Here is an 11,275-nt window from a genome sequence, read left to right as displayed (position 1 = left end):
GTTCATTTCCCCCACAAATGGGCCAAACTCATCCTGGGTAGAACTTAATACTTTAAGGCTGAGTTTCTCACAGCTGCCCTAGGGGCATTTGGAAGCTCAAATCCCATTTAGTTTGGGCTTCTCCATCCTGTCAGCAGATTTGAGAAACTCAGACTTTTAATATTCACTACATGAAAAAGTCTTGTAGCCTCTGAACGATGGGGGACAAGAACAAGCCCCTGATTGATTCTCAAAAGCTGTCCCATTCCTGTTTCCTTTCTTAAAATAGGATTGTTCATTCCCTCCACTCCTCCCACATCCCCTTTAAATCCCCTGAAAGGGAGACTGTCAATGCAAAACTCACAGGGCTAGATTCATTCCACTGGCCCAAGCCCTGGTGGACAGCTCACAGTAGGAGGAAGTCAGCCTGAAATATGGGGGGGGGGGGGGGGGGGATGATGCAAGGCACTCCCTGCCTGGGATCAGTCCAGTCTCAGAAGTGAGTGGTGCTGGGTAGGGGAAGGGTAAAAATACAGGGTAACAGCTGGTGCGGCCTCAGTGTGCTGGAGCTGCGGGCAGATTGTGTGGAACCCCCCCGCCCTTCCTCCCGTGGAGCACACATTGGGGACACTAATTGCCTTCTCCTGGAGGTGCTCTCTCCCCTCAGCCTGGTACTGCCTGCAGAAGCAGGGGGCAAATCTGTCCCACAGACTTAAAACCAAAGCCTTGACTGTGTTACACCTGCTAGCTCCTCCTAATACTGAAGCCAACAGAGTTAGAACATGCGAAGGGCTTGAGTACCCCAGAAAGTTTTGCTGGGTTAACTGTACCCGTATAGTTAAAGCAAACAAAGCAAATTAACCCCGACCGCAGTGTGGGTGCAGTTATACGGGTATCAAAATACTTGTACTGGTAATTGTACTGGTATGGCTTATTCTGGTTCAGGGAGTGGAATAAGATCTGCTTGTATAAGGCACTTTATACTGGTACAACTATAACTACTTTTGTTAAAAAAAATCACACACATCCCCATCCAACATGGTTATCCTGTAAAACTTTTAAATGTAGACCAGGCCTTTGACTGGGATTTGCAAAGGAACCTAAGGGAGCTAGGCACTCAGTTCCCATTGAAATTCAATGGGATTTGGGCACATAATTCCTTTAGGCTCTTCTGCAAATCCCAGCCTGATTGCCTTATTCTCACTGATGCAGTTTGTTTGCTTTTTGCATGTCACTGAGCTGGGACCAGGAAACAAGCCTAGTCAGTTTCACTTTCTGCTTTAGTTTCACTTCCTAATTCCCATAACCCAGCCTGATGCTGTTGTCAGGGCTGGCTCCAGGCACCAGCTTTCCAAGCAGGTGCTTGGGGCGGCATTCAGAATGGGGCGGCAGTCCGTGTCCCGCAGCGGCAATTCGGCTCTTCCCACCGCGGCAGCTTTTGGGCAGCAGCCCGCCGCTCTTCCGGGCGCAGCGGCAATTCGGCGGCGACTGCTTGGGGCGGCAAAATTGGTAGAGCCGCCCCTGGCTGTTGTGTTTGGGTTTCCAATAGTCCAGTCCTCCTTGAAAAGCATTGTCGTCCCCCCTCACCCCACCCCCCCGCAATGCCCTGACATTTGTCATCGTAAATTTTGTGAGGCCGTGCTTTTACCACACTTAAATGCTGGGCCTAAAGCTACTTGACAGCATTGCCTTCAATCTATTACTGTCCCTACCCATCAACCCCCTCCAGTCCTAGTCAATCAAACATATCTTACACCCTCTTGGAAAGCAGGTAGTTACAGTCAATAGAATGGGTGGCAAAGCTAATGCCAACTTTACTGATAATTTTTTTTACGGATAGCTATATTTATATAATATGACTCAAACTCCATCTCATCAGCAAACCCTTTTTAGTCCTAAGAATACAGTAAATGCAAACACACACACACGTTTATACTATATAGGGAGTGGTGCTAGCCGCATGAAAGATGCATTTATCAGGCACTGTTGGCTTCCTCCCCTGCACTCTGTCCAATAAGCCATCTCCACTGGAAATACTTCGAACATTCCAAACCTCTGAAGCAATTTAAACAGCTGCCTTTAAAAACCAGCCAACCTGCCAAGAAATGTTCCCTAATTCTCCCCGCTCTAGAGGTGGAATGTTCCCCCCACCAAAATTACAAAGCTGGAGGCTCAGGATGCCCACCCACGGACAAGGTCTAGTATCTTGTGACACACCAAAGTTAAAATCAGATGCTTTTACCACTGACAAGGAGTTTTTGTTTCCAGCTCTAATAGATCAGGAGGTATCTTGACCTCAAAACCATGACGTGATGGTGTATTAGAGAGGCCTTTTAGAGGTTTTAGAAAAGCACAAGTTGACCTTTCCCTCTGGGCGGTAAAAAAGTAGATGGAAACAGCACAAGGAGCTTTCTCTGCACCAGAGGAGAGGGATGGGGGAGCTGGGAGGCCGCACGATTTTTCTAGGCAAGGAGAGAGAGGGGAGCGCTCCCTCTGCTTTTCGCAGGGGGGATGGAACTGTGCTCTGTCCTTTACTTTCACCCCTGCCTTTGAGACATGTACAGTTAGACTCCTGGTATGCAGGAAACCTGACTACAAGCAGAGGGATACAAGGTAGTTCCAATAATGTTGTTAGCACCTCTTCACCATTTCTTAAAGCATTTTTCTGTGGCCTAAACAGGCTCTCTGATGGGGTAGGGTGATCTGAGTGTTCTATTGGTACTGAATTAGGATGACCTGAATAACTCGCTCAGCGCCATGCCACCCAGGAATAACGTGGTCATCCCATGCTGATCAAGCCTCTCTACCACACCAGCATGCGTTCTCTTTCTATGCTATATATTTTCATATCTGCTGTATGTATGGAGAGATTGAGCCAGATTCAACTCTGGCTTATGTTAAAGCAGCTCCATTGTAGTCAACTGAGTTTCATTTGCACCAGGTCCAAATCTGATTGGCTGTAGCGTAGAAACTGGTGTGTTCTCTCTGAGCCACTCAGAATGCAACTTTTCAAACCTGGGATTGCAGCTGGGTGTGTTCCTTTGCTCAGCCTTCTTTCTCCACCCCCCAGCCATGCAGGGATTTGGGGTGGGCATGTCCCACTTGCAGCCAGGACTGGGAAGCATGCAGACAAAAAGCAAACTGTGATCCCAAATCTTTCCCCCTAAAACAAGTTCAGGGCCTGATTCTTCTCTCTGGCACCAGCCTGATGTAACTCCACTGACTTGACTGAAGTTGCTTTGGAGTGTCACTGGTAGAGTGAGAGATGAATCAGGCCCTTTGGGGTTTGAAGGCTTCTTCTTGTATTTTATCTGACCCTGAACACTTAGATGCTGGGTCAGTAACTAGCTGTTCCCCACTCTGCTGCTGGAAAGGCCTCAGTTACAGCCCTGAGTGGGGAAAAGCAAAGCAAGCCGTTACACCCTGATCTCAGGGTTGCAACTGGAGTCTCTTCTGAAATAGAGCCAATATGTTTCCTCTTTCCATTTGGCCAGCAATCTGCATTTCCCCTTCTTCACTGACTCCCCTTGGTAGGCTGCGGGCAGAGGGTATTTTCCTTGATGGGAGTGCTCATGGTTGGCCATTGCACCTGCTTTGCTAGACTCTGTGCTGCCTTCTGGTGGAGGATCTTTGGGGCAGAAAAGGTTCTGCATATCAAGGTCAAAGGCAGTTGGGAGTTGGGAAAGGGCCAGCATGGTTGGGTTAGCTAGGACAATGCTTTCCTGCGCTGCCCACCAAGTGGTGGGTGCCACCTCTGTAGTGAGCTAATCAAAGGAAAGGGGGAAGAGGTGCTCCCTGGGGCATGTTTTCCAGATCAACATTAGAGAACAAGAAGGAGAGCAGGAAGAATCCAAGATGAATTCCCTGGGGCCAGAGTACAGAAAGGAAGGGAAAACAATATCCCAAGGGATAGATAGTCCAGTCTGAGTAGTCATGCCTGCTCCATAGCCCCGTCACTTGCTAATGACATGTGGAGGTAGCCTGCCTGTGCTTCTTAGCTGCTCAGCAGGTGTGGGAGGAAAGGGGAGTTGAGGATGGACTTTCACCAGAGCACAGGGAAAGAGCCAGCACCCTTAGAGGGGAAGCAGCTTGGGGGGCGCGGGATTGAAAGCTGCTGGACTTGAAGCTGCAGGTGTGGGAGTTCATTTTCCTTTGGAGTGCATGACCACTCAGTGTTTCCAAGCTGCGTGAAGCCACTGAAGTCTGCATACACTGTTGGGCGGGGGGGGTTACTTTGGGGTTTTGTGATTGCTCGTGTCGTGTTTTGCTTTCCCCTCCTCAAAACCTTCCACTTTCCATGTCTGGTGGTTCCACCTGCAGGATCTTTTCCCTTTTCTCTCTCAGCTACACAAGGTGGGGAAGTGGGGGTGCAGGGGAGACAGACAAATACATTGTTGTTTCCTGGATTATTCTAGTGTCTGTTCTGACTGGATCTCCTGCCTCTCCTCTAGCTGCCCTATGCTCACACTGAGATGCAGCTAACGCCCTGCTGGAGGGAGGGACGTGTGGGGGGGGGGAGGGGCTCAAACACAATCATGTTCAAATTGTAAAACACTGTGATCTTAGTGCACCATGACTGGGGTGGGGGAGGGGGAACAACTACGCCAAGCCGCTCCCGCTCTCTCTCTCTCTCTCTCTTTTGTACATCCGTGACATGAGATTCCACGTGCGCACGCGTGTATATGTATCATATCTATTTTTCTTTTGTAAAGCTGTGAACAATAAACGTGACGTTTATGTTTGATTCCCTCTGGGAGCTTAAGAACCATCCAGTGACTTGCCAACTTGAGGCAAAGGTGGTGGAGCTGCCGAGACACCTAGACAATGGCTAGTGAGCGCCGTGTTCCTGGTGCGGATTGGTATGAGGGAGAGGTCCTGGAAGCTAAACTTAGGGCATGGCTACAGTTGCAGATGTAGAGCGCTTTGAGTTAAACCAGCCTTCAGAGAGTGCAGTAGGGAAAGCGCTACAGTCTGTCCACACTGACAGCTGACAGCGCATTGGCGTGGCCACATTTGCGGCACTTGCAGCTGCATTGGGAGCGGTGCATTATGGGCAGCTGTCTCAGCATGCAAGTGCTGCAACGTGCTTTTCAAATGGGGGGTGAGGGGGTGGGGTGGAGTGTGACAGGGAGTGTGTTGTGTGTATGTGGGGGGAAGAGAGTGGGTTTTGGGGGGGGCTGAGAGCATGTCAGTATGCTGTCTTGTAAGTTCAGACAGTAGCAGGACCCCCCCCCCGCCCCCGACTTCTCTCTCTCTCACACAGCATTCCACATTAATGGTTGCTTTGTCTCGGAGCAAAGATAAGCAGCCAGCTGTCAGAAACAGAGCTTTCAAAGGGCATATCTGCATTCCTGCAGTGATTCAAAAACAATGACAAGAGTGGCCACTTGACTTAAGGGGATTGTGGGACATTTCCGGAGGCTGATCAGACTGCAGTAATGCAACACCTCTTTCACCCTGACACCTGAGCGTTTCAGCCAAGATGCAGCAAGCGTTAATTTTCTCGCCGAGGTGGAGTACCAGGAGCTCTCTAGCTGTGGAGTCTGGGCGCTCTATGTGCCTTGCCAGTGTGGTTGGATAGTGAGCGAGGGCACCTGGGGCTGCTTTAATGTGCTCTAACTCGCAAGTGTAGCCAAGCCCTTAGATTATTGGGACGAAGGCTTAAATCCGGGGCTTTTATGACAGGTATGGTAGCTTTCTCTGTAATGCTTCCAGTTCCTCACAAAGGGCAAGCTAGACAGAAGGACCATCCGGGACTCAACACATGGATGAGAAAACATTATAAAGAAGAAGGGGCTAATGTGTATTGGGGTAGCACCTGGGAGCCCTAGTCCTGGACCAGGACCCCATTGTACTAGATGCGATACAAACACAGCACAAAGAGAGGATCCCTGCCTAAAGAGCTCACAGTCTAAATGTAAGGTTTCAGAGTAGCAGCCGTGTTAGTCTGTATCCGCAAAAAGAACAGGAGGACTTGTGGCACCTTAGAGACTAACCAATTTATTTGAGCATAAGCTTTCATGAGCTACAGCTCACTTCATCTAAATGTAAGGCACCAGGGCACTTTTGAGAAAGGAGAGAGCTGCTATAGAAGTGGTGGGCCTCACCTTAACCAAAGTGGAACCAGATTGCTGGTGCAGCAAAATGCCAAGATTTATTTAGCCTACAAGCAGAGAGAAAGCTGACAGTTGTCAAGGCGCATTCAGGTTGGAACAAGGTGTCTGTTGGGGATGTCAGGCCTACAAAGTTGACTCTCTATTTGATACTAGGACAGAAATTTCAGCTGCCATGGAGGAGAAGCAGAGCTGGATCAAAGAGAGGGACTTTCTAGAAAAGTAACAGGGTGTCAGATAAAGGGGCTAATTAAAAATAGGTGCACTGTCACAAATAAAAGCTATAAATATCCATAGACCAATGTGGAAAGCATAAAGACAAAACAGACTTGAACTAGATGGGAGAGGCGCTTGTTATAACAGACATTTCTGAAACAAACAGAATCAATGGGATACTGTCGTGCTTTGGTATAAACTATACAGGAAGAACTGACTAGCTCGGGGCCCAGGTGGAAGAGGAACAGATTCTATAGGATCAAAAGAGAACACTTCTGCACAGAGAGGACTATCTGATGAAAGCGGTAGGAATACAAATGCTAGAATACAAATATACGAGGAGGATGGTGCTACCAGCCTCTTGATCAGAAAATAGCATTGAGTATGTGTGTACATGTCGTGCTCATGTGCTCCCACGCTGAGGGAGCTCAGCTGAGCAAGAAATCTAATCAAACAGTAATAACGGGTGTTTTTAGCTACCCACAAGTAAACCGGTCGTACCAGGGACCAGGTTGACAGGAGAAACTTCTTAGAACAGCTAGTTCGAAAGCAAACAATGGCTGGGTCCACGCTAAACTTTTTTCCTTAATATTTCTCACCATTGCTGTCACTGGCACAGCTCCACCAGGGGTAGCAATAGCGGGGGTGCTAGTAGAGATGAGGCACTGGCATCTGCTAGAGTTTTACCCATAGTATCACCCCAACCTGCTCTGAGCAGGGCTAGACGAGATGGTGGTTAAAATACTGGCAGCCAGTCTGCCCAAGCTCTCCACTGTTGCTTCTGCTCATGGAGCTGTGTCTGGTGCTAGCTCGGGTGGGAAATTTTAAGGCTACGTCTGTGGCAGCCACTGCCAAGGAGAGGCTATTCTCGGTTTAGGCCCTGACTCAGCGAAGCACTTAGGCCCAGATGCTCAAAGGGATTTAGGCACCTAATTCCCATTGAAATCAATTAGCATTAGGTGCCTAAATGCCTTTGAGGATCTGGCCTGTAAGCATGTGCTTAGGTGCTTTGCTGAATTGGAGTCTTACTCCTCAGCAACCCACAGAAGCTAGTTCAAGACGTAGCCATAACTGAGCCATTAAGTAATAGGGATCTTCCATATAACTAGAGCAGCATCTTCTAGGGAGACGTCATCCGAAAGTGACCACTGTGGTACTAAATAGTAGAAAAGGGGATTTAAAGAAATAAAGAGGAAACCAGTAAAAAGACACTATAGTCAAAACCCCAGGACACTACAATCCTTAGACTCATCCTGGAGGCTTCTGGGATGATATCCTGGCTCCACTGAAGTCAACGGCAAGCTGCCCATCAAAGTCACAGAAGGCATGCATGCCCCTGTGCTGGGGTGTCCGCCCCACACAAACCCTGAGCAGATTAATGTGGGCAAGGAGAGGCCAATTAACCTTAGATGTTGCACCTGGAGGGGAACCAGAGACTGACAGGGCCTAATGGAAGATGAAGCCGAGCTGGGGGAGGAGCTGGGCTAGCATTATAAGCCTGGAAGTGAGTACAGGAAGAGGCTGCAGGGAGGACAACTGCAGTCACTCCCTGGAGGGGGAAAGGAGTTAGTCAGGGACAAGAAGGAGATCCAGCAGAAGCGTAAGACCTAGATCCTGCCCTGGACTGGGAAGTCTGGCAAGAGGCTGAGAAGGGTGGAGTAGCCATGGAGAGCAGAGGAATCGCTGATGATAAACCAGGGATAGGCTAGGATATAGAGAGGTGGGATAGGAAGATACCCAGTAAACAGCAACAGGGTCTGAGTCTGCTAGTCATAGGGTCTCTGGGTTGGAACTCGGAATAGTGGGCAGCCCCAGGTTCCCCTACCAGACACTGGCAAAGGGGTCCAGGGCTGGGAAATGTGAACTGGAGGACTGTCTGAGGCAGCATCTGGACAGTATGTCTGGTGGGACTACATCATGACCTAGTCGGAGGGCTGAGTCACAAAGAGGGAGCATCCCAAGTCATGGAGAGGGGCCACAGCATGAGCAACTGACAAATGGGGGCGCCGGACAGGAAGAGAGCTAATTCCTAGACCCAGCCACAAGGAGTTGCCCCTGTAGTGAGTGGACCCCGTCACAGCTCCTAGACAAAAAAGGATGCTGGAAAGCAAGGAGCAAAGCAGTCTGGTTAACTGGCGAGGTTGTAGGGGTTATTGGAGCCAAATAGGTATCCCTTCAGACCTGGAAATCCAAACTAAGGGAAAACAATAGAAAGGAACAAAAACTGCCACAAGTAAAATGTGAGGTGGAAATTAGAAAGGTTAGAAGCAAGTGGAACAGCAAATAGCCAAAGGCATAGAAATCAATAAGAAATTCCTTAAGTATTAGGAACAGGCAACCAGCAAAAGATCAGGAGCATCTGTTGTATTACCAGAGAGTAAGGGAAGCAACTAAGGAGGATAAGGCAGAGCAGCCTTGATTTCTTTGCCATCATCCTTCACTGTATCCAGTGCTGCAGAGATATTTCACCCAGACCTACTTTATTCAGGTAACCAAGATGAGGCGCAATCAGACTGAGGTGTCGAAAAAGGAGGGGCTGGGGCAAACTGATCAACCAAAGAAAAGCAAGTCACCAGCACCCAATGATATTTCATCAGGGATCTCTGAAGGAATGGAGGAGTGACATTGAGCTGCTAACAAAAATATGGCAGGTTTCAGAGCAGCAGCCGTGTTAGTCTGTATCCGCAAAAAGAAAAGGAGGACTTGCGACACCTTAGAGACTAACAAATTTATTTGACCATAAGCTTTCGTGAGCTACAGCTCACTTCATCGGATGTCATCTCATTAAAATCAGCCGTTGCACAAGAGGACTGGAGGTTTGCACGTGTACTTCTCTTGAAAAAGGTGCTATGAGTGATCCGGCCAAAATTACACTCATGTCACTACCAGGTAGCGTTATAATATAACTTAGATGAACATGGTCTGCTAGGGACAAACCAGCACAGGCTGTGCAAAGGAAAGCCGTATCGCTCTCATTTTTTAGAATTCTTTGGGGATGTCAACGAAAAGGTGGATAAAGACGACCTGGTTGATATAATTTATCTAGCTATTCAAAAAGCCTTTGACAAAGTCCTCTCTATGCAGCTATTAAGGAAAATAAATAGTCATGGCATGAGAGATCAAATCCTACAATGGACTAGAAACTGGTTGAGAGACAGAAGACAAATAGTCAATTTTCAACATGGCAAAATGTTACTAGGAGGTGCCCCAACGTGCTGTGCTAGAATCAGTGTTGTTCGTTTATTTATTAGTGATCAGGAAAGGAGGTGAAGGGTGAAGTGGCAAAATGTGCCAATGACACAACATTTTGTTGGTTAGTCAAGCTATTGAAAACAGAAATTCCAGAGGGACCAAAAAAGATAGTCGATTGGACAGCATGGTGACAGATAAGTGCAAGGTAACTCACACTGGAAGGCTTCACTGGAACTACTTGTACACACTGCTGTGTTCTAAATTAAATGTGGCCACTCAGGAAAAAGATCCGAGCGCCACTGTGGGCCACTCAGTGAAAACCTCTGCTCTTTGTGCGGCAGCAGCCAAAAAAAAAAAAAAAAAAATTAAAATTAAAATTAAAAGCAAACAAAATATCAGGATGCATAAAGGAGGGAATAAAAAAGTCAGAGTGAAAATGTTATGATGCAACTATATCAATTGACAGCACACGCTCACCTTGAATACTGGCTTCAGTTCTGGTCACCCCAAATCAAAAGCCATGGCAGAAATAAAAGAATCCAGAGCTGGGACACTGCTCAGAGGGCTGGTGGAAAGACTTGTACATGAAGAGAGATTGAAAAGATTGGTGCTGTTTAACTTAGAGAAGAGGTGATTAAAAGAGGACATGACAGAGAAAGAGAGAACAAGGAATGGTATAGAGAAGATAAAGTGAACTCTCTTCTTTACCTTCTCTCAGCAAGTCATTCAATGAACATGAGAGGCAACGCTATTAAAAGTGATCAAAAGAAACATTTTTGTATACTGGCACATAGCTAACTCATCACCACAAATATCACTGAGGCCAAGAGTTCAGGATTAGATCAAACAAAGGGTTAGACTCGATCACAGACCATACGGGAACCTACAGGGGGAACAAAAATTTGATAATGGGCTCTTCAATCTAGCAGACAAAGGTACAACAAAAGCCAATGGCTGAAAGTTGAAGCTAGACGATTTCAGACTAACACATTTTTAAGTGAGGGAAATGAACCACTGGGACAATTTACCAAGGGTCGTGGTGGATTCTCCATCACTGGCAATTTTTCGATCAAGATCAGCTGTTTTTCTAAAAGATCTGCTCTAGTTCAAAGAGGAGTTAATTCTGGGAAGTCCTATGGCCCGTGTTATACAGGAGGACAAATTAGATGATGACAATCATCCTTGCTGACTTTATAAGCTCTGATAAAGAGACTCTACATTTACAAATACAAGGGATATAAACCCTCATGATGCAGGGCATAAGCCAACCACTAATTGGCAGGGGGCTAGAAGAAACATCCCCTATTTACTATCAGTATTGCCACAGCCTCTAGAGGCCCCAGCTGCGTCTAGAGCCCTATTATGCTAGGCTCTGCACATGCACATAATAGGCTGCCCCTGTCCTGAAGAGCTGATGGGCCGGCTATTCATTATAGACTTGCTTGGACTTTCCTCTGGAGCATCTGCTACTGACCCCTGCTGTTGACAGGATACAGGACTAGATAACCAGTAGTCTGATATGAATTGAGGTTACAGTAACCTCTCTGCTCTGGCGTGGTGTCAGTTTTATCTCTGTGGCACTTGTTAGAAGCAGAGAGGGAGTGCTCAGCACAGGGAGTAGATGACTTTCCATTTGGGAGCAGGGGAGGGCAGGCATTACGCTGTGTTCCAGGCCTTCTGTGAGACAAGATCCCACCAGCCCATTTATCTAGGCAGGGAGCTCCCAATGTCCTGAGCTGGAGGATTCACACAGTACCTCCCTATCCACCCGCTTC

Source organism: Eretmochelys imbricata, chromosome 1 (genome assembly GCF_965152235.1).
Source record: "Eretmochelys imbricata isolate rEreImb1 chromosome 1, rEreImb1.hap1, whole genome shotgun sequence".
In the NCBI taxonomy this organism is placed as follows: Eukaryota; Metazoa; Chordata; order Testudines; family Cheloniidae; genus Eretmochelys; species Eretmochelys imbricata.
The sequence above is the reverse complement of the archived record's forward strand: the minus strand, read 5'-3'. Positions refer to the sequence as shown.